Source organism: Jaculus jaculus, chromosome 5 (assembly GCF_020740685.1).
Source record: "Jaculus jaculus isolate mJacJac1 chromosome 5, mJacJac1.mat.Y.cur, whole genome shotgun sequence".
Taxonomy (NCBI): domain Eukaryota; kingdom Metazoa; phylum Chordata; class Mammalia; order Rodentia; family Dipodidae; genus Jaculus; species Jaculus jaculus.
In genome coordinates, this window is record NC_059106.1 from 102,660,370 (window position 1) to 102,683,774 (window position 23,405).

At 39.8% G+C, this 23,405-nt stretch overlaps 1 pseudogene; it reads right to left on the bottom strand.

Annotated features, from left to right (window-relative positions):
* Window positions 1-370: 370 nt before the first annotated feature.
* On the bottom strand, window positions 371-1,332 carry LOC101595850 (annotated as a pseudogene).
* Between the last annotated feature and the right edge of the window lie 22,073 nt (window positions 1,333-23,405).

Genomic DNA, 23,405 nt, shown 5'->3' on the forward strand with positions numbered 1-23,405 from the left:
CAAGAGCCCTGGGTTAAAAAACAAAACCCTCCTACCACCCATGCCCACCTACTCTGTGAGCAGCCCTCAAGGGAGTAAAGGGAGCAAGAAAACAGGGAGCAGCTTGCACAGTTGAGACGTGTCCGTGGCGAATCCCCAGAGGAAATAAGCAGCCCCTGCCCCACTCCCTGGGCCTTCCCCTACTCCCCAAAGCAGGTCCCTCCTCAGCAGTTAGTTATGGGATTCTCCCCCCTTCCACAGTATATCTTTTCTTAAAAAAATATTTTTTTCCATCAAGGTCATCTTCTGTTTTTCTTTTTTTTTTTTTTAATTCTTTTTTTTCCCCTTCTTTCCTCTTTTTTTCCTCTCTCTCCTCCTAATACACATTTTATTAGTAAGGGGAATACCATGATGTCGCTCTAGCCCGGCCCCTGTAGACTCAACCCAGGGGCCTGCTGTTAAAACCACTGTAGAATCGAGATCGGGAACTGTCCTAGTTGGTGGTCCGGCACGGTAGCGGCACGTGGGAAACCCCGGTCTGTTGTGCTGATGCCTGGTCTGTTGGTTCGTTTGGGGATAACCTTGATCTGTCTTCCTCTAAACAGGGACTCATCTAAGGCTAAGGAAGTCCTCACTGACTCTTTGTCGGAGAACTCTATATATGCAAACCCTTTGGGATGGCCACTAAATTTGTCACAAAGTATGGTAACACGGTTGACTGAACCACAGCCATGAAAGTGAGCTTCCAACTTTATGCAGTTGCGCCATAGTCCACATTGCCAACATAGATAGAACTGGCATCAGCTTCCATCTTCTCCTCAATAGACATGATCACTGGGCCAGCCTTGCCTGGAGGAGGACTCATGTTCATCGGCTTCTCTACCTCGTTCTGCAGCTCCTTTAGCTTTTCCGCCTCTTCCTCCATCTCCCTGACTGGAGCTTTGATCGCTTCCAGCTCCGGGTCCTCAGTGGCGCCGTCCCCGGGGTCACCCTCGACCAGCCCCTGCTCTTCCTCCTCCTCCTGGCTGCCGGGGGCTGCCGAGCCAGGCCAGGGCCCGGAGCTGGGGTGGGGGGCGCAGGCCGGGGCGGCTCCTCTTCGGGCTCAGGTTCCGGCAGCAGCTGCCCAGGCTCCAGTTCCTCAGACTCCAGGCGGTTCCCTAGTCCCCTGCGCCCTCCGGGCCCCCCTCCCTGGCCTCCCCACCGGCCCCAGCACAAGATGGTGCTGCCGCCGGGCCCGCAGCCCCGGCCGCCGGCAGCCCCCGCTGCTGCTGCCACCACCGCCACCGCCATCGCCATCGCCAGGAGATCCTTTTTTAAATCAAGCACAGAAACACCAGTAGGACTGGTGGACATCATGTCTATTTTCCCCAGTATTCCACCTGGACTTCCTCAGGCTTCTGCCATGTGTGGACCAGTTGGCTTCCAGGAGTGTGACTAGAGCTGGGCTCTAGACTCCTCAAGCTACTGCTGTTCATAGACTAATAGACTAGTCAGCTTTCAGGTTGACTAGAGCAGGACCATAGTCTTTTTGTCAGGGATAGGTATCCTCTGGAGCTTGACCTTGAAGGGAACCTCTGGGTCCCTGGTGACCTGTCAGCTGTCATAATCAAGAGGACACTATCCTCTTGACTCTGGTGTGTTGTATCTTTATCTCTTGGCTGATGGGTCTGGGCACAATTCCTTTGGGGTATGTGGGTCTTCTTGTGTTACAAAGTTTAAAGGAATACCATTAATGGCAGAAGAATCTGGTTTGCTGCTATAAACCTATAAGCAGGGACACCATCAGATAACCAACACCATCATTATCAGCAAGCATGAACAGGTAGAGCTTTAAATTGTTTTTACATCTTAGGGCTGGGCTCCATATTTGCCCCAAACACACCTTAGGGCCAGACTCCAAGATCTGCCCCCAGTGATATCCCTCTTCCTTGGTAGAGCTTTATCATTGGAGACTTAAGATTTAAACCTGATCCTATGGGGCCACACATTTAAATCAATTCATTTTGTCTTTGGCCCCATATAGTCATGACCATCTCATAATGTAAATTGCATTTGGTCCAACTTTAAAGGTCCCCATACCCTTTACCAATTTTACGATTTTTTTTTTTTCCTTTTTTGGTTTTTCAAGGTAGGGTTTCATTCTAGCCCAGGCTGGCCTGGAGTTTACTATGTAGTGTCCTGGTGGATGATGATCCTCCTACCTCTGCCTCCCAAGTGCTGGGATTAAAGGTATGCACCACTTTGCCCAGCTAAGTTACATATTTTCAACATATAAAGGCACAGAGTAAACACTTCCATGGTAATAAGGCATGAAAAGGAGAGACTGGACCAAGACAAACCAATAACATAACCAGTAAGAACAATTTCTGGATTTGTTTTTAAATTTAAAGGCAAACAGTGGCTGACTAACCAGGGCTGGGCAGAGGAAGAAGAAGGCATGATTTAATGGAAAAGCTTAGCATTGTAATCCAGTGTCAGACAGGGAAGCCTGAATCTTTGTTTATATTGTAATATTTTTATTTATTTATTTGAGAGCGACAGACACAGAGAGAAAGACAGATAGAGGGAGAGAGAATGGGTGCGCCAGGGCTTCCAGCCTCTGCAAACAACTCCAGATGCGTGTGACCCCTTGTGCATCTGGTTAACGTGGGACCTGGGGAACCGAGCCTCAAACCAGGGTCCTTAGGCTTCACAGGCAAGCGCTTAACTGCTAAGCCATCTCTCCAGCCCTATATTGTAATATTTTGTGGTTATAGTCTTTTACTGGATGTCTAAGAGCATGCAGGCAGCCAAAATTAATGATGTATTGTATATTCAGAGGTTAGTAATGGCTCTGTAGGAGAGACAAGTAGGGATTTGTGAAGAGTTTATAACTCTCAGCATTGTGTCATCTGCTAGGCTAAGTCAAAGTCAAGGCCATGCTGACCAAGTGGCATTTATTGTTTTGGGAAGCCTGGAGGACTAGTTTCCCCTCTGATATGGCTCTCCTATTGCAGATTGTGCACTGATGGGTGTGTGTGTCTGGGTCTCCATATCCTCCCTGGTCAGGAAGAGTGACAACTTACTAGAGGGCCAGTGCAAAACATGTTAGAAAGTATCTCATCATCTGTAGTCTTATGACCTGGGAACAAAGGCCAAAATGTTGGCCTTTTTTAGTTCTGGTGACTCCAAATGGCTTCCACATATGATTGTTAAAACACCCATAGGCAATCACACCAACCTTTAATGGTATGAATATATAGCACATCTGATTAATGAAACCAGTTTAAAGGAGTACAGCACCTATCTAGTTAATGAAACAGATATGGTTAGAGAATAATAGAAAAGTTTAAAATCATTCTGATTAACATTTATGTTTACTTGTCAAGCGACAGTGTAAGCTATATATGGTACATAACAAGAAGACACATTTTAGGGCATGTCAGGGCCTCTAGCCACTGCAAACAAACTCTAGACCCATATGCCAACATGTGCATCTGGCTTACATGGGTAATAGAGAATTGAACCTGGGTCCTTAGGTTTACAAGCAAGCACCTTAACCACTACGCCATCTCTCTAGCCCCTCAAAGTAGTTTTAAAAAAAATATTTATTTGGAGAGAGAGAGAGAATGGGAATACCAGGACCTCTGTCACTGAAAATTAACTCCAGATGCCACTTTGTGTATCTGCAGAATTGAACCTGGACCATCAGACTTGCATGTAAACTTAGCATTGTAATCCAGTACATTTTAACCACTGAACCATCTCTCCAGCTCTCAAAGTGGTTTTAATGTAGAATCCCCTGATAGCAATGAGGTCTTTGTTCCATTTTGAATTGGTCTTTATGCAGGGTGAGAGATGTGAATCTAATTTCCTTCTTCTGCAGTTGAATATTCAGTTTTGCCAGCATCATCTGTTGCATAGACCTTTACCCAATTTTTTCTCTTCAGTGTATGTTTTTGATGCCTTTGCCAAAAATTAGGTGATCATGGGGTTGAAAAGATGGATCAGTGGTTAAAGGTACTTGTCTGCAAAGCCTGAAGGTCTGGATTTGATTCTTCAATACTCACATAAAGTCAGATGTACAAAGTGGTGCCTGCATATGGAATTTGTTTGCTGTGCCAAGAGGCCCTGACATACCTATACACTCACACCCTCTCTCCCAATAAATATGCAAACAAACAAATAAATAAAATATTTTCTAAAGTAAAAAAAAAAAAGACACATTTTATCCTTTAAGTATCTGTCAGTTATAAGTACTGGCAGACCATGTTAGCAGACCTGTAAACAGTATTTTACCAACAACTTTCATCAATTGATTTAATCTAGATATTGTATGCAAGGAAAAGACAAGATAGTATAAAATCTTGGCATCTGTGTTTGAAAACATCTTTGGCTAGTGGTCTATATTTGTGAGTACCAGTCACCCTGAGAAACCTGGAAACAGAACAGCAGAGATTACGATCACTTTTCTTGGATGAAGATCATTCTTTATCTTAGAACAGGAAACATGTCCTAAAAATCAATTTATCTATAAGCAATGAGCTTGAGATACTAGAAATGAAACAGTTACTTAAGTAAAGCTGAAACTGTTTAATATACAGTTTAAGAATAGAGCAAGGGCTGGAAAGAGGGCTTAGCAGTTAAGGTGCTTGCCTTTGAAGCCTAAGAACTCATGTTTGAATTTCCGGGTCCCACATAGCCAGACACACTGTAATGCAAGTGCACAATGTTGTACATGCACCACTAGGGGGTGGATGCATCTGGAGTTTGTTCACAGCAGCTGAAGGCCCTGGCATGCCAATTCTCTCCCTCTCTCTGCCTCTCTCTCTCTCAAAAGTTAAAAAAAAAAAAAATTAGCCACTGCAAACAAACCAGACTTTGAAGAACAAGACACTCCTTGAGCACTCAGGTCCCTTAAAGGAGTCGACATTCTTCCTGTTGCCCCAGCACAGGTCAGCTAACTCAGTCTCAAAGGTTGTAAACTCTGAGTTGCAGCTGAACGGGCAGCAGTTCGCCCAAAGATTTTCCTTTCTGTGCCATATCCCTCTGCTCACACCAGTTCATTTCTACACAAAGCAACCCTGCACAACTTCTCAGGACACGGACATAAGAGCAAGCTTCTCACACAAACTGCTAGACCATTTCAAGCAAAGCTCTTTCTCACCCTCATAAGCCAAACCTCACAGTCCATAGTTCTTACTGCATTCAGGTCTTGCAGCTCAGACAGTCCATCAAGCTGTATTTGCAGTACTGCAAGGTTTCTCTTAGGCCAAGGTTTCAAATCCTCACACATTCCTCTTGAAAATCAGTTCCAAAAGGCCAAAGCCACACAGTCAGATGTCTAGCAGCAATCCCACTCCTCGGTACCACTTTACAGTTGCAGTCCAGTTCACATTGCTGTTAGAAATCACCCAACCAAGAGCAGCTTCTGGGAAAAAGAGATTTATTTTGGCTTACAGGCTCGAGGGGAAGCTCCACGATGGCAGGGGAAAATGATGGCATGAGCAGAGGGTGGACATCACCCCCTGGCCAACATAAGGTGGGACACAGCAACAGGAAGGTGTGCCAAATACTGGCATGGGGAAACTGGCTTTAATACCCATAAGCCGACCCCCAACAATACACTCCTTCCAGGAGGCATTAATTCCCAAATATCCATCAGCTGGGAACCTAGCATTCAGAACATCTAAGTTTATGGGGGACACCTGAATCAAACCACCACACTTGGGTACTGGGAAATCAAACCTGGGTCCTTATGCTTCATAGACAGGCACCTTAAATGCTAAGCCATCACTACTCTCCAGCCCTAAATCAGTTTTTATAAGACTTAGATGATAACCTAAGTGATAATCACACAGCAGAACCAGCATGAATGAGACAAGAACTATGTTAAAGTTATTGTGTTTTAGACACAATAACCTTATAATAGAAAATTAAATACTAATGATTAGACCTTAATATTAAGGCACAGTTTTGTCATGATATCTGGCAACAAGCCAGAATCATCCTTTGTTAGTCTGACACAAGCCCTAGGCAGGTCCTATAATCATCTTATATACCCCAAGAAATCTGTAATATGATCAGGCATATTAAGACTTAGTTTATCTATTTTGTCTTTCGGTCTATTAAAAATCATATCTGACAGAGAGAGGTATCTTCAGATGACAAAAAGCAGGAAAGAAAAAATATATATATGCATATGTGTGTGTGTGTGTGTATATATATATATATATATATATATATATATATATGACATTTTGTTGTTGGGAGCTGTAGCTGCTCTTTGACCATGAGAACTGAAACTGTTTTTGGATCTCCGGGCACAGAGACCTTATCGTATGGCCTTGGCAAACAGTCTTCAGGCACAGAGGCATTTGTGGAGCAGACTTTAGGCACATAGGCACTGTCTGGAAAGTTTTATTTTCTGTATATAAGCTTGTGCTTGCCTGAATAAATCTGAGACCTTGATCAGAATATAGACTTGGTCTCCTTCTTTGTGTCTCTTGTCTCCCATCCAGGTTACTTTCCCCTCATGTCCTTGTTTAACTCCCCGCTGGCCGGGACATTTTGTTACTGCTTAAGTTTGTTCCTTGTCATGTTTATATATGTCTTTAACCTTTTGATTAAACATATTCATACTTTTTATCTACATATTTTTACCTTATAGTCTATGTAACCAGTCTGTAACAATAGCGTTTCATCATTAATATCCAACATTTAAAATTAGTTTTTCAATTTATCTCTTTTTTGTTTGGTTTTATAAAATAAGGCCTCATTTTAGCCAGGCTGACCTGGAACTCACTCTGTAGTTCCAAACTAGTCTTGAACTCACAGCAATCTCCCTATTTCTGCCTCCTGAATGCTGGGATTAAGTGTTTGTACCACCACACCCACCAGTTTATCCTTTTAACCAGTTTGTCTCATTATAACTACCAACAAAAACTTTCATTTTTTTTTTTTTAACTGTATAAGCAAATCACATTTGGTCCCATTCCTTTCTGTTATATTATACTTGTTAATATCTCCATCCTACTGAGGTCCCTCCTCAGTGGGGTTAGGAATGTATCAGTCAGTCTCGGCAGGGGGTGGGGGGGCAATGGCTTAGAATATTCCTTGTTATCATATTATAACTTTTTATAAGAACTACTTAAAAATTTTTTAATGTCATTAAGAACCTCTTTGAAATAACTTTTTATTTTATTTTAATTTTTTTAAATTTTTATTCTTTTTATTAACAACTTCCATAATTGTAAACCATATCTCATGGTAATTCCTTCCCTTCCCCTACTTTCTCCTTTGAAACTCCACTCTCCATCATCTCCCTTTTATTTTGATGTCATGATCTTTTCCTCCTATTTTGATAGTCTTGTGTAGGTAGTAGAGTTAGGCACTGTGAGGTCATGGATATCCAGGCCATTTTGTGTCTGGAGGAGCATGTTGTAAGGAGACCTACCCTTCCTTTGGCTCTTACATTCTTTCCACTACCTCTTCCACAATGGACCCAGAGATGTTTCAGTGCTGAGCACTCCTCTCACTTCTTCTCAGCACCATAGTGTCTTCTGAGTCATCCTAAGGTCACTGCCAACTGAAAAGAGAAGCTTCTCTAACCAAAAGTGAGAGTAGAATTAATATATGGGTATGAACATTAGTACTTTGGTGAGCATAGTATATATATTTAGCCAGACACCAGCAGACATTACACCCATAGGGCTCATGACAACTCCTTTTGTAGGTTTTCAGTATCAGGGATGTATTCCCTTCCATGGAGCAGGCCTCCAGTCAAAATAGAGGGTGGTTAGTTTCCCCCATAACAGACATGCTACTATTAAACCTGTTGGCTCATTTGGTCAGGCTAGTCAAATTTAAGACTTGCAGTGTCCACTGTTCTGTATCTTCACTGGTAATTTCTCTATTTTCCATTGAACTGCATGCAGCATAGCTTTTTCCTGCTTTCCGTCAGCTGGTCTACATGGAGGAGGTTTTCAGCTCAGCTCCAACAGAATTTCTCAGTGACCTTGCAGCCCAAGTATGCGGAGTCTTCAGCAATAGGGTCGTACCATCCATTCCTGGTGGGAAACCAAGGGCCTTGGCAATGGCCCGTAATGTTTTGGGGTATCTGGGACCTCCCTGGCCAACAGCTCACTGGCGGTATCCCGTCCCTGGCACTAAAAATTTTCTAGTAACAACCTATGGTTCCTGAGTGTTCCATTCTCCAAAAAAGTAGGTTTCCATGTGACTTCATTATCCAGTTAGATTTTGATTAGCCCTCCCTCCACCTTTCCTTTTCTCAGTCTCTTCCCCTGATCTCAGTTAGGACTTTTCACCCCCATTAATCTGTTCTTCTACTTACATATATACAATACCATCCTATTAAGTACCACCCCCCCCCCTTACTATTCCCTTTATATCTCCTTTCTAGCTTACTGGCCTCTACTACTGAGTTTTATTCCTAATCACATAAAAGTCCAGTCATTTGTGGCTAGGATCCACATATGAGAGAGAACATGTGATGTTTGGCTTTCTGGGCCTGGGGTGCCTTGTTAAGTATAATATTTTCCAGATTCATCCATTTTCCTGCAAATTTCATAACTTCATTTTTATTTACCCCTGAGTAGAACTCTATTGTGTAAATGTGCCACATCTTCATTATCCACTCATCAGTTGAGGGACAGCTACACTGGTTCAATTTTCTAGCTATTGTGAATACAGCATCAATAAACATGATTGGGCAAGTATCTCTAAGGTAGTGAGATGAGTCCTTAGGTTGTATGCATAGGAGTGGTATAGCTAGGTCTTATGGTAGATCTATTTTTAGCTGTCTCAGGAACCTCCACACTGATTTGCACAATGGCTACCTCAGATTGCATTCCCACCAACAGTGTAGAAGGATTCCTCTTTTTCTACATCCTCACCAGCATTTATGGTCATTTGTTTTCATGATGGTAGCCAATCTGACAGGAGTGATATGGAATCTCAATGAAGTTTTAATCTGCATTTCCCTGATGGTTAGGGATAGAACATTTTTTTTAGATGTTTATATGACATCTGTATTTCTTGTTTTGGGAACTCTGTAGTTCCATAGCCCATTTTTAATTGGGTTGTTTGATTTCTTATTATTTTTTTTTGAGTTCTTTGTATATCCTAGATATTAATCCTCTACCAGATGTATAGCTGGCAAATATTTTCTCCCACTTACAGGTTGCTTCTTTGCTCTATTCACAGTGCCCCTTACCATACAAAAGCTTTGTAATTTCATGAGGTCCCAGCAGTTGATCTGTGGTTTCATTTCCTGAGCAATTTAATTCCTGAGAAATATTCAGAAAGTCTTTGCCAATACCAACATGTTGAAGGGTTTCCCTTACTTTTTCGTCTAGCAGTTTCAGAGTTTATGGTCTGATATTAATGTCTTTGAACCATTTGGACTTAATTCTTGTACACACACACACAGAGATAACAATCTATTTTCATCATTCTGTAGATATAGATCCAGTTTCCCCAGTACCATTTGCTGAAGAGGCTGTATTTTCTCTGATAAGTGTGGGTTTTTTTTGGCATTTTTGTCAAAGATCAGGTGGCTATAGCTACTGAGACTTACATCTAGATCCTATATTCTGTTCCATTGATCTACATGTCTATTATTATTAATTTTTTTTGCCAGTACCATGCTGTTTTTGTTACTATGGCTCTGTAATATAGGTTAAAATAAGGTATGGTGATACCATCAGCCTTATTTTTGTTGCTCAAAATTGTTTTAGATATTCGAGGTTTTTTGTGCTTCCAAGAGAATTTTTGGATTGTTTTTTCTATTTCTGTGAAGAATGCCATTGGAATTTTTATGGGGATTGTATTAAATGTGTATATTGGTAAGATTGCCATTTTCACAATATTGATACTTCCAATCCAAGAACAAGGGATGTTTTTCCATTTCCTACTGTCTTCTGCAATTTCTCAATTCAGTGTTTTAAAATTTTCATTGTAAAAAAGCTGGGCGTGGTGGCGCACGCCTTTAATCCCAGCACTTGGGAGGCAGAGGTAGGAGGATCGCCATGAGTTCAAGGCCACCCTGAGACTACAGAGTTAATTCCAGGTCAGCCTGGACCAGAGTGAGACCCTACCTCGAAAAACCAAAAAAATAAAAATAAAATAAATAAATAAATTAAAGTTTTCATTGTAGAGTTCCTTCACTTCCTTGGTTGGATTTATTACAAGGTACTTTATTATTATTATTTTTTTATGTAGTTGTGAATGGGAGTGATTCTCTGAGTTCATCCTCTATAAGCTTGTTGTTAGCATATACGAAGGCTACTGATTTCTTTGTGTTTATTTTGTATCCTGCTACATGGCTATTGGTGTTTATCAGCTCTAACAGTTTGCTGGTAGAGTCTTTAGGGTCCTTTATGTATAGAATAATGTCATCTGCAAATAATGATAATTTGATCTCCTTTCTAATTTGTCTAATTTTATGTGTATCTCTTGCCTTATTGCTATGGCTAAGACTTCTAGTACTATATTAAGTAAAGATGGGGACAGTGGACAACCTTGTCTTGTTCCTGACTTTAGTGGAAAAGCCTCAAGTTTTTCTCCATTTAGTGTTATGTTGGTTGTAGGTTTTCATAAATAATCTTCGTTATGTTGAGATAATGTTCCTTCAGTTCCCAGTTTCTGTAGGACTTTTATCATGAAGGGATGCTGGATTTTGTCAAATGTTTCTTCTGAATCTAATGAAATGATCATGTGATTTTTTTCCTTCAGTCCATTTACATAATGTATTAAATTTATTGATTTGCATATGTTGAACCATCGCTGAATCTCTGGGACAAAGCCTTCTTGGTCAAGGTAGATAATCATTCTGATATGTTCTTGTATTCTTTTTGCCAATATTTTGTTCAGAATTTTTGCATCTATGTTCATGAGGGAGACTGGTATGTAATTTTCTTTCTTTTGTTCTCTCTTTGTCTGATATTGGTATCAGGATGATGCTGGCTTTGCAGAAGGAGTTTGGTAGGATTTCTTCTTTTTCTACTTAATGGAAAAGTTTAAGAAGCATTGGTGCTAGTTCTTCCATGAAGGTCTGGTAAAATTCACCAGTGAATCCATCTGGGCCTGGACTTTTTTTAGTTAGGAAATTTATCATAACTGCTTGGATCACCATACTAGGTTTATTTAAGTGGTTAATCTCATCTTGATTTAATTTAGGTATGCTATATAAATCAGAGAAATCATCCATTTCTTTCAGATTTTCATACTTAGTAGAGTATATGTTCTTATAGTATGTTCCTATGATTTTTTGAATTTCTCTGGTATCTGTTGTGATGGTACCTTTTTCAACTCTAATTTTATTAATTTGTATCTCTTCTCTCTTTCTTTTGGTCAGATTTGCTAAAGGTTTGTCACCTAATTTTATTAATTTGTGTCTCTTCTCTCTTCTTTAGCCAGATTTGCTAAGGGTTTATCAATCTTGTTTATGCTTTCAAAGAACCAACTCTTTTTTCATTTATACTTCGGATTTGTTTTTGGTATCTATTTTGTTAATTTCTGCCCTAATTTTTATTATTTCTTCCAATCTACCGATTTCCAATTTGGCTTGTTCTTTTTTTTTTTTTCCAAGGCTTTAAGGTGAAGCATTTAAGTTTTTCACTTGCAACCTTTCTAATTTTTTAATATAAGCAGTTAAAACTATAAATTTTTCTCTTAGGACTGTCTTCATTGTGTCCCAAAGGTTTTGATATGTTGTGTTCTCATTATTATTTGACTCTATGAACTTTTAGATTTCCTTCTTGATTTTTTCATTGACCTATTCATCATTTAGTAGTATACTGTTTAGTTTCCATGACTGTGTATGCTCTATAGATTTTCTTGCTATTTATTTTTAGTTTGATACCATTATCAGATAGAGGGGAAGGAATTATTTCAATTTTCCTATATTTGTTAAGATTTGCTTTGTGTTCTAATATATGGTCTATTTTAGAGAGTGTTCCATGTGCTTCTGAAAAGAATGTATATTCTGCAGCATTTGGATGAAATGTCCTGTATATATGTTAGGTCCATTTCTTCTATGACCTCATTTAATCCAGATTCATCTCCATTTATTTTTTGCCAAGATGACCTGTCAATTGATGATAGTGGGGTGTTGAAGTCACCCACTACACCTGTGTTTACTGTTAACTGTGACCTTAGTTATAATAGTGTTTTTTTGATGAAGTTGGGAGCCCCCATGTTAGGTGCATATATGTTTAGGATTGTAATGTCCTCCTGTTAGAGTGTTATTTTAATCAATATAAAGTGATCTTACTTATCTTTCCTAACTAATGTTGGTCTGAAGTCTACCTTGTCAGATATTAGCATAGTGGCCCCTGCTTATTTTCTGAGCCCATTTGCTTGAAACACCATTTTCCAACTTTTCTTCCTAAAAGAGTGTCCATCCTTTGCAGAAAGGTGAGTTTCTTGGAGGCAGCAAATTGAAGGATCCTGCTGTTTAACACAGTCTACAAACCTATATTTTTTGGTTGCTGCATTGAGGCTATTGATATTAAGAGTTTTTATTGAAAGGTATATATTTATTTTTATCATTTTTCTTGTTTTGTAGAACTTCCAGTTTTACCTTTCCTCTCTTATATTAACTAGTATTTGAATAGGGCTTGTTTTTTCCAGGTTCTTTATATGGGTGTGCTTTTCTTTCTCATCAGCATGAAGGATCCTGTCAAGTATTTTCTGTGGAGCTGATTTTCTCTTCAAATATTCCTTTAGCCTGCTTTTGTTGTGGAATGTCCTTATTTCTCCATCTACGTGAATGGATAGCTTTTCAGGATAAAGTAACCTTGGTTGACAGTTGTTATCTTTCAGAACTTGGAATACATCACTCCAAGCCCTTCTGGTTTTTGAAGTTTGTGATGAATAATCTACTGTGATCCTGATGGGCTTGCCTTCGTATGTGACTTGATTTTTCTCTCTAACAGCTTTCAATATATTTTCTTTTGTATGTTTGGTAGTTTAATTATAATATGGCAAGGAGAGGTTCTTTCCAGGTTTTGTCTGTTTGGTGTTCTAAAGGCTTCCTGTATCTGCATTGGCATCTCTTTCCCAATATGGGAGATGTTTTCTTCTATGATTTTGTTGAAAACACCTACAGTGCCTTTGGGTGAAATTCTTCTCCTTCTAGTATATCCTGAATTCTTATGTTTGATCCTTTCATAGTATCATAAATATCTTGAAATTCCCACTCATACTTTCCTGTTAGTTTGTCCTTCTCTTTGTTGGACTGTATTAGATATGCCACCTGGTCTTTTAGTTTAGATATTCTGTCCTTTCCTTCATCCATTCTACTGGTGAGATTTTCTACAGAGTTCTTTTTATTTCACTGACTTTGTTCTTCATTGCTAGTATCTCTGACTGGCTTTTCTTTTTTATTTCTATTTCCTTACATATGTCTTCTATTGACCTCCTTCTTTCATTAAATTGGTTTCCTATGTCTTCTTTGAGTCCTTTGATTTCCTGTTTGATTCCTTTGATTTTTTTTGAACATATGTATAATCATTATTTTGTAATCATTCTCAGGCATTTCCTCTAAATCAGTCTTACTGAAGGTCAATTCTGATGCATTAATACTTTTTGGTGGATTTATATTGTGTTGATTTCTTTATGTTTCTTGTATTATAATGTGATTTTTTCATCTTGGATTAATTTGATTGTTGGATTTTCTAAATATCTGCAGTATTATCAGATGTGTCAATCAATTTCATGTTATATATCTTCCGGGTAGGTGCTTAAAGTGCTAAGTGTGGCTCTGAAGACTCTCAGGGTAACCAAAAAAGTGACCCTTGGTGTTCGGTTTGCCTCTATGTGAGTATTCAAGTAGGCTGAGTGGAACAAAATACAGGCATATTCCTAAATTTAACTAAGCAATGTATACATTCATTGAAAAACAGCACAGAGTATTTATGCTAGAGTAGGTATTATGACAACCAGATCCTCTAACAAAGTCACAATCCCTAAGGATGTGTATTGCCCCACACCCTTAATCTTGTCAAGTGGGAGGCTAAAATTTCTGGTCTGTAGAGGATTCCAAGTCAGTTTGTGACCAAGTGAGACCCTTCCCCAATGATGAACAGAAGAAGAAACAAAGGCACTATAAATCAGGAAGCAACAAATGACAAGCCCAAAAAGTAGCTTATTTAAGAATGGCAAATCTGACCATTCATCAGATTTAGCAACTAATTTACCCTGACATGGAAAGTGCAATTGGCACTTCTGATTCAAGCCTATGTGCCAGACTTATTTGGTGGGTACTGACCTGGTATAATCCCAGTTACCTTTTGGGATGGCTTTGGTCTCAATTATGCTGTTTACCCATTTAGGTCGTTCTTTGCTGCACTGTGGGCTCAGGTAGGCTGGCTGGGTCGGTGGCTCACTGCTCTGATCACCTGAGCTGGATGCTGTATAACTGAGCTCTCTTCCCCAGGTCTCTGGTGCTTGCTGGTGCTTGTGCTGGCAGTGGGGGAGCTGTGGGTGGTGGCTGAAGTTCTCCTGCTGTACCTTGCAATCTTCTTCCTCACAAGCTGCTCCTCTGGTCCCTGGTTCACATTTCTTGAGTTTGCCAGTAGGCTGGTGTGAGTGGAGAATCCCCTCACCTGGCTCTTCCTGAAGCTCAGGCTGAACCTGTGGCTATGGCCACACAGACTTGGTGCTGCCACTGCTGGACCCACTTCTTCCTGCTTCTATGTTCTCTAGATGTTCTGACTCTCTCCTTCTTCTCTGCTGCAGTTGATAATTTCTTATACACCTCACTTTTTAGTAGAGACTGTATTTTGCTGTTTTTTTTTTTTTGCTTTTGCTCCATGGCTGCATTGGCATGGTTCCTATGCTGCCATCTTAAAAGAAGTCTGAAATAACTTTTTTTTTTTTAAATACTAGATCAAGTTTTATTTATAATATTTACCTAGAATATACATACATACATTAAAATTATATATACATATGTATACATTATAACAAGTTATACACTATTGTCCCCTCACCCCAACTTCTGTTACCCTGGGGACCTCCTCAGTGGGGTTATGGTAGTCACTGTAGGGTCCTGAAGGCCTCAGTTAGTCCTTATGAGGTATCTGAGAACCATGCTTCAAGGTATTCCTACCCACTCTGTGGCTCTTACAATTTGTTCTTATCATTTGTTGATTTTGGAACACTTTCCCCTATAAGTTATCTGAAATACAATTTTGTTTTATTTATTTATTTTTATTTATTTGAGAGAAAGAGGCAGAGAGAGAGAGAGAATGAGAGAATGGGTATGCTAGGGCCTCCAGTCACTGCAGACGAACTCCAGATGCATCTGACATCTTGTACATCTGGCTTTACATGGGTCCTGGGGAATCAAACCAAGGTCCTGAAGAGTTAATACTCTTCCCTGAAAACTAGAGGGAACTAAAGAGTCAATAACTTAGGGATCTAAGACCAGCAGGCAATAAAGAAACCTCAGAGGTATGTGGTCTTGACAGGCCCATCTACTCCTGATTGATAAACTTCCCTTACTTCAGAAAACCTTGAAGGAACAGAAACCGTCTGGTAGGATATCCTCCCTAGACAATTTTGCTAAAAAAGCTTCTTCTGAGAAAAGATGCAAATAAATTAGTTCCTTATATACTTCCTTGGACCTGCAACTGGTCCAATTTGTTTTTCTTAGGATCCTCCTTATAAGCTTGCACCCCAGCCTGGTTCAGGGCTTCAGCCTTCATCCCACGGGAAGGTTGCTACACTTAACTGTTTCTCTCCATAAACAGTCTGTCTGTAGAGATCAAGTCCAGTGTTCTTTTTTGCTTTTCTCTTACACTTTCCTTACAGGTCCTTTGGCTCTGCAAGCAAATGCCTTAACTCCAGCCCTAAAATACAATTTAAAAGTATAAAAGCAGGCTGGAGATATGGCTTAGCGGTTAAGCGCTTGCTTGTGAAGCCTAAGGACCCCGGTTCAAGGCTCGATTCCCCAGGACCCACGTTAGCCAGATGCACAAGGGGGCACACGTGTCTGGAGTTCGTTTGCAGTGGCTGGAAGCCCTGGCGTGCCCATTCTCTCTCTCTCTGCCTGTTTCTCTGTCTGTCGCTCTCAAATAAATAAATTAAAAAAAAAACGGTGTGTCTCTGCCCTGCTTTTAAAAAAAAAGTATAAAAGCAGTTTAGACCATTAGAAATATTCTGACAAACTCAGAATTCCTGGATGTAAGCACAAGAATCTTTATGTTGTTTCCTGTTAGCAGTTCCATAGAGTTATATATAGAGAAATAAACTTTAAAACAGTTGTAGCAAATTTCTTGTAAGGAGTCCCTCTCTGTCTGCACTAACTCAGGACTCACCCATCATCATCTTGGGGCCAGAACCTTGACATTCCCTGTGCCTGCAACCCCACTGGCTCTACAAGATAGGGAAGCCAAAGAAGGGGAGACATCAGACATTCCCCTGGGGGCAGCATAAACCTCAGAAAGATCTGTTTTGGTCTCCCTGTGCAACAATGAGACTTGTGTCAGTCTCCCTGTCCAAATCCCAGGGCTTCCTGGCTACCCTGCAATCCACGCACTGCAGGGGAAGCACTAAGTGACAAATTACAGGTGCTTGCTCACATGTTAAGTCCCCCACTTTCATCCTTGTCCTGGAGAGCTGCTGTAGCCACAACATGTAAAATCAAGACAGATGAGTTCTCTCCTCCCACTCCCAGGTTTCTAGCATCTGCCTGGGATTGGCCCCAGAGCTTCACTATTCATGATTGACCCCCTGTCCCTGGGGAGCACAGCAGGACATCATAAACCTTAGGGATACATGTGCTGTGGCCAGGTGGTCTCCCTCACCCCCTTTCCCTTTTGTCAGTTTATATAGAGCAGGGGAGACAAAACAAACTTTGAAATAGATTCAACATTTTTCTCAGAGCCAAAAACTAAGGAAGAACAAAGGCTAGAACTCCTGGCATTAGCATAGAGCCAGAAGAAATTTCAGTAAGATAACCCCCTCAGATCTGGCCTAAGCATCTCACCCACATTAACCTCCGAGACCTTTGCATAAACTTGCAGTAAGACTTCCAACTTGGCTAACCTCTTTCCATAGTTCAGTCCATTTCCCAGTGTCATGCTGTGGAGCTATGGAATTTCCTAGTAGCTCAAACAGCACTGTCTCCCCTCCTCTCTTTTGTGGCCTTGGGCTTAGCCATTTCCAGGCCCAGCCAGGCAACCCTTCATCCTCTCTCTTTACTGGTGAGTGTGTGGTAGCTTGAATGTATGCCTCCCAATAGGCTCAAGTGTTTTATTAATACTAGTCTCTAGCTGCCTGGTTGGAGGAGGTGTCACTGAGGGCGGATCCTGGAGTCCAACCCTAAGATGTCTCCAGGGGCAGACCTGATTTCTAGCCTAAAGCAATGCAAAGAAGTGTAACCTCTGCTTGGGTCCCTGCTTTTGTTTTTTTTTCCTGCCCATTTGTGCTTGCTTTTGGTGTTGGCTGTTTGGTGGTGTTGCTTTGCTTGGATTTATGAATGAGAGCCAGCTTCGGCCATTTGATGGAAGTTCCCCTGAATCTTTAAGCTTGAAATAAACTCCTTCCTCTATAAACTATGTTTGGTTTGGATGTTCATCCCAGCAATGTGGAGCTATCTACAACCGAAATTGGTACTGTAGGTCTATTAATGACTTGGCTATTTGGTGTACATGACCTATGAATTAAGCAGACAAGTTATATTAAAGTGTGTAAAGACTCCTATTTTTTTCATTTGTAGTTCTTATTCATGGGTGCTTCCCAGTACTGTATTGGTAGATATGGCACAGACTGCTACAAAAAATAGATGGCCTCTCTAATCGTGTTACTATGTAGAATAGGGCTATAGCTATTCTTTCCTGCAAGTTTTAACCCCATGGGCCTTTGCCTTTGTCCCAGTGAGAATGCCAGCAACAGTGCCACTGCCAGAACTAATTTGATGGAGTGCCATCATGATGATGGTCCAGTGGTGTCCCCTGTAGACTTTTTCAAGCTACCAGTATGCATAGGCCAATCTGCTTTTGATTGTGCGATTGGTGCAGGCCTGTAGATCCTAAAGTTTTAGCTGTGCACAGACTGACCAGCTACCAGGTGTAGTCAGAGCACAACTGCAGATCTTTGGAGTGCTCCTGGCACATCCACAGGGTGATTCAGAGTGGTTGGTCTGGACATTTTTGTGCCATCCATGATATGTTTCCTTCAGTTGTGTGGGCCTTTTTACCCAAGTGTGATGAATCCACAGAGAGACACCTATAGCTGTAATAGCAGTTAGAGTGTCGTATTACAGTATGGGGGCCCAGTCCAAATTACCTGGAGTGGCTCCTTCTTCCAATCTTTTATTTAGATCATATCTCCAGGCTGGTGGGGGTATGTCCAGTTTCCTAGGGGAAAGGGGTTTCCTTGTGTTACAAATTCCAAGAGAATACCATCAAACAACTAGAATAACTAGTATTTTTAAATCGTTAAGGTTAGGGTTCAGATTTGTTCCAAACACGCCATTTTTTTCTTGGTGGTGCTCTATCAATTGGAGAGAAGTTTTAGGTCTGATTTTATGGGTCCACACTTTTAAACTATTAAAATTTTTCCCCATATACTATGACTTTCTCATAATGCAAACTGTATTTAGATTAGCTTTATAAGTCCCCATTAACTTTTGCCAATTTTAAGATAGTTCCAAAGCTTCAAGCCTCTTCTGAGATTTAGGACTGTTTGATAATTATGAATCCTATAAAAACAAAACAAGCTACATATTTTAACACATGATGGCAAAGTAAGCATTTTCATTGCAATAAAGCATAATGAGGAGAGCCAGGACCAATACAAATTGATAACCCCTAGGTAAACATAACCAGTACTGACAATCTTTAGAGTTTACCTCTCTAATTGGGCTGATCACAGCCTGGTCAAATATCCTATCCTGAACCATCAGCCATAGATCAGGTTATGTCTAGATTTTTTTTTTTTTCTTCTTGAGTTATCTCCTTTTAAAGAATTTGTATTCTTACTCATTGAACCTTTCCTTGGTGAATTTTACCCTTAAGCATTTTATTTCCTTCATCCCCCCCCACCTTTATTTATTTATTTTATTTGAAGGCAAACTTTGGCTAATTAACTATAGCCAGATATAGGCAGAAGAAAGCATAAGTTAACATAAGAGATTAGCAATATAAGCCAACATCAGACAAACAAACCTATTAGTCTGAATTTTCATTTATATTGTAACATTTTGTGGTTATATTCTCTTATTGGGTGTTTAAGATCATATAGGCAGCCATAGTTAACAATATATTGCATTTTATAGGTAAGTTATGGCTCTGTAGAAGAAAATCTTAGGGACTGTGAAGAGCTCTAAAACTCTTACTATTGTGTCATCTGCTAGGATAAGTCAAGGCCATGCTGACCATGTGGCTTCCTTTAGGAACATCTGAGGTGACACCACTCCTGCTGATACACTGACTTGGCATCCATTTCCTGGTTTCTGAGTTTCCGTGTCCTCTCTGATTAAGAAGACAAGTAACTCACAAGAGTCTAGAGTCTAGAAGTGTCCTGTTGTCTCCTGTGTCCTTTTTTTTTTTTTTTTTTTTTTTTATTTGAGAGAGACAGACACAGAGAGAAAGACAGATAGAGGGAGAGAGAGAGAATGGGCGCGCCAGGGCTTCCAGCCTCTGCAAACGAACTCCAGACGTGTGCGCCCCCTTGTGCATCTGGCTAACGTGGGACCTGGGGAACCGAGCCTCGAACCGGGGTCCTTAGGCTTCACAGGCAAGCGCTTAACCGCTAAGCCATCTCTCCAGCCCTCCTGTGTCCTTTTGACCTGGGTGTAGGAACCAAAATATTGGCCAACTTCTTAACTCCAATGTTTCCAATTGACATTGAGTTGTATGTATGGTTATTAATCACTCAGAAAGACTATACACACCTGATTAGCAAAATAGATCTGCTTAAAGAAGTACAGAACATAGTTGGTTAATAAGGCAAATCTGGTTAGTGAGTACACAAAAGTTTAAATCATTCTTATTAATATTTAAGTTTAGCTGTCAGATGACAATAAACCACATCTGGAACATAGAAAGCATACGTATTTTATCTTTTATACATCTTTCAGTTATAAGTATAGGCAGGACATGTTAGTAGCCCTGGAAACAATTATTTACCAACAACTTTAAATCAATTGATTCAATCTAGAACTTGTATGTCAGGAAAAGACAAGTCAGTATAAAAACTTGGCATCTGTGTTTGAAAACAACTTTAGTAAACTGGAAGCAGAACAGCAGAGTTTAAGTGGTTTTTTTGTTTGTTTGTTTTTGTTTTTCATCTATAAAGATCATTTGGACATGAGATTGTGTCCTAGAACATAGAACATGTCTTAAGTATCAATATATTTATAAGCAATGAACTTAAGAGACCAGTAATGAAACAAATATTTAACTAAAACCTTGACTGAGACTTCAATTTCACACAGCTAAAGAATAAAGCAGGGGCTAGAGAGAGGCTTAGTGGTTAAGGCATTTGCCTGCAAAGCCAAAGGATCCCATTTTTACTCTCTGGGACCCACATAAGCCAGATGCACAAGGGGGCACATGCATCTGGAGTTTATTTACAGTGGCTGGAGGCCCTGGCATGCCTGTTCTCTCTTTTTTTCTCTTTGTCTCTCATAAATAAATAAATAAAATATATTAAAAAAAAAGAATAAAGCAAAACCTGGTTATCATTGAACTAAACCAACTTGAATTTTACATTTATTAGAGACATTCTGACAGACATATACTAATCTTGTAAGTAAGCACCTCTAACCATTGGGCAATTTTATAACTTAATTTATGACAGTTTATAATAACTAAATCATTTTCATAAGACATAATGTCAGCAATGACTACATAGCAGAACCAGCATGAACATGACAGGGACGTCTCATAGTTATAGTATCTTAATGTATAATAATATTCTAGTAGAGTATTATATGCTAATGAGTAAACCTTGATGTGAAGGTTAAATTGTTTTTAGTAGTTAAAAGGGTGACATAGGAGTATTGCCAATTTGGCTGAGTTACAAACATTACCAAGCACTGGTTAACATCAGTGAGCTGAGGTCTTAACCTTGACATCTTGAGGCATGGCAATCACAATTTATAACTTGGCTACCATGATATAGCTAGTTAACAAATACATATTTTGGACAGAAACATCAAGATGTTATCTTTTTAAAAATATTTATTTATTTATGAGAGAGAAAGAGAGAATGGGCATGCCAGGGCCTCTAGCCACTGCATACAAACTCCAGGCATATGTGCCCCCTTGTGCATCTGGCTTACATAGGTCCTGGGGAATTGAACCCAGATCCTTAGACATTGATGGCAAATGCCATAACCACTAAGCAATTTCCCCAGTCCCAAGATGCTATCTTTTAATCATCTTAATTAACAACCTTTTTGATATCTTTAATATCCTTCTATTAAAATTGCTTAATTACAAATGTCTGAAGATGTTAAGCTACATTTAAATATATTTGCCTTTTATCAAGTTTTATTTAAAAGTTGTTTTTGAAACAGTACTCTATATACTTTATTTTCACTAGTTTTCCAAAATTAACATATTATTTTTCTTGTTATGATCATTGACCTCTGTAATAAAATAATTGTACATTATATATTAACATTTATAAGACATTCTTGAAACTTTTCTTAGGATCAGATCAATGTATAAGTTTTGCTAACAGAACACAGTTAAAAGATATTGAACTAGTTAAAATTACTGTTATTAGGGAACATTAAACTCCCATAACCAAAATTCAAGTTTTAGTAAATACAGTTTTACTCTTAGATATTTCCATAGTTCTATTGATGTTTATAAAAGTTGTTGTCAAGGAGAACTTTAGATTTTTTTTTATTAATTAATCCTCAGTTTTATGTTCTTTTGTTCAAAAGAACAAGATTTTTTCCTTTAAAATATCATTATTTTTTTCCCAGGGAAGCCTTCAATAATCCCTACTTAGAGTTATGCCTGAATGTTAAACTTGTATGTTTTGCCAATGAACAAACTGGTTGTTTTGATATAAAATACAAATTCCTCTCCATATATATTGTTTGATCTCATATCATTCCTATTAGATGAAACTTCATTTAATAGGAAAATTCATTTCAACAGACAACATTAGGCCCATAATTTCATGGCTACATAAAACTTGACACAAATAATCGAACCTTTAGTCTTTTTAGCTTGACATCCTTTCATATTTCTAGATCTTTTGTCTGTACTAAGTACTTTTACTAGAGACTTAAATTAAATTAAATTTTTAATTTAATTTTACTTTAGTCTCTTGATTTTAATTTACTTTCACATCTAACCTTATCTAAGTTAATGTCTCTTTTTATAGACAAAACTTGTTTTTCTCACCTGTGTCTTTCTTTTTTTTTATTTTTTTTGTTTGTTCGTTTTGGTTTTTCTAGGTAGGGTCTCACTCTAGCTCAGGCTGACTTGAACCTCACTGTGTAGTCTCAGGGTGGCCTTGAACTCATGGCAATCCTCCTACCTCTGCCTCCCATGTATTTTTTTGAGGTAGGGTTTCACTTTAGTCTAGGCTGACCTGGAATTCACTCTGTATTCTCAGGGTGGCCTCAAACTCACAGCGATCCTTCTACCTCTGCCTCCTGAGTGCTGGGATTAAAGGCATGCACCACCATACCCAGCTAGTACTTTTCATTTTTGACCTTGGATATTTGGTGGCTCTGATAAGCACCATTTTTTCTGAAGAGTGGCCTCTGTGCCAGTCCAGCATACAAAAAGGAACCTCATAGCTTTAGTATTTTAAATTCTTCTCATGGACCCTCACCACTGGGGAGAACAGTGAAGTAGCATAAATCCCACAGTGAGACCTGCATTGCAGTCTGCCTCCTTCTCCCAGTGCCCCCATTGTTCATTTTTACAGGCCAAGGGAGTCTAAAGGAATTGAAACATTAAGAAGACTAAAGGGGAACTTCTTAATGTTTCAATTCCTTTAGACTCCTCCTACCTTTGCCTCCCAAGTACTGGGATTAAAGGCATGTGCCACCATGCCTGGCCTGCAAATGCTCTTTAATGGTCTCCTTCTGGAACACTGTAAAGCTTTAATTTTCAGCTCTGAATTCATGTGGAGCCTGCAGTGAGCTTCAAACACACATGAAGCAACTCTGAGTATACATGGAATAGCCCTCTCAGCTCTGAGCACACATGGAGTAGTCCTCTCAGCTATGAGTACAGATAGAGCAGTCCTCTCAGCTCCAAATACACATGGAGCAATCCTCTCAGTTCTAAATACACATGGAACCCCTGTCAGCCACCATTTTGACGCTGTACACACATAGGGTCTACTGGGAATGGCCCTAGAGCTGATCAGGCTCTATCCCAGTCTGCTTTCTGGTCCCTACAGGACCTACCTTGGTCGTTTGTTTGCTGGCTCTCTCC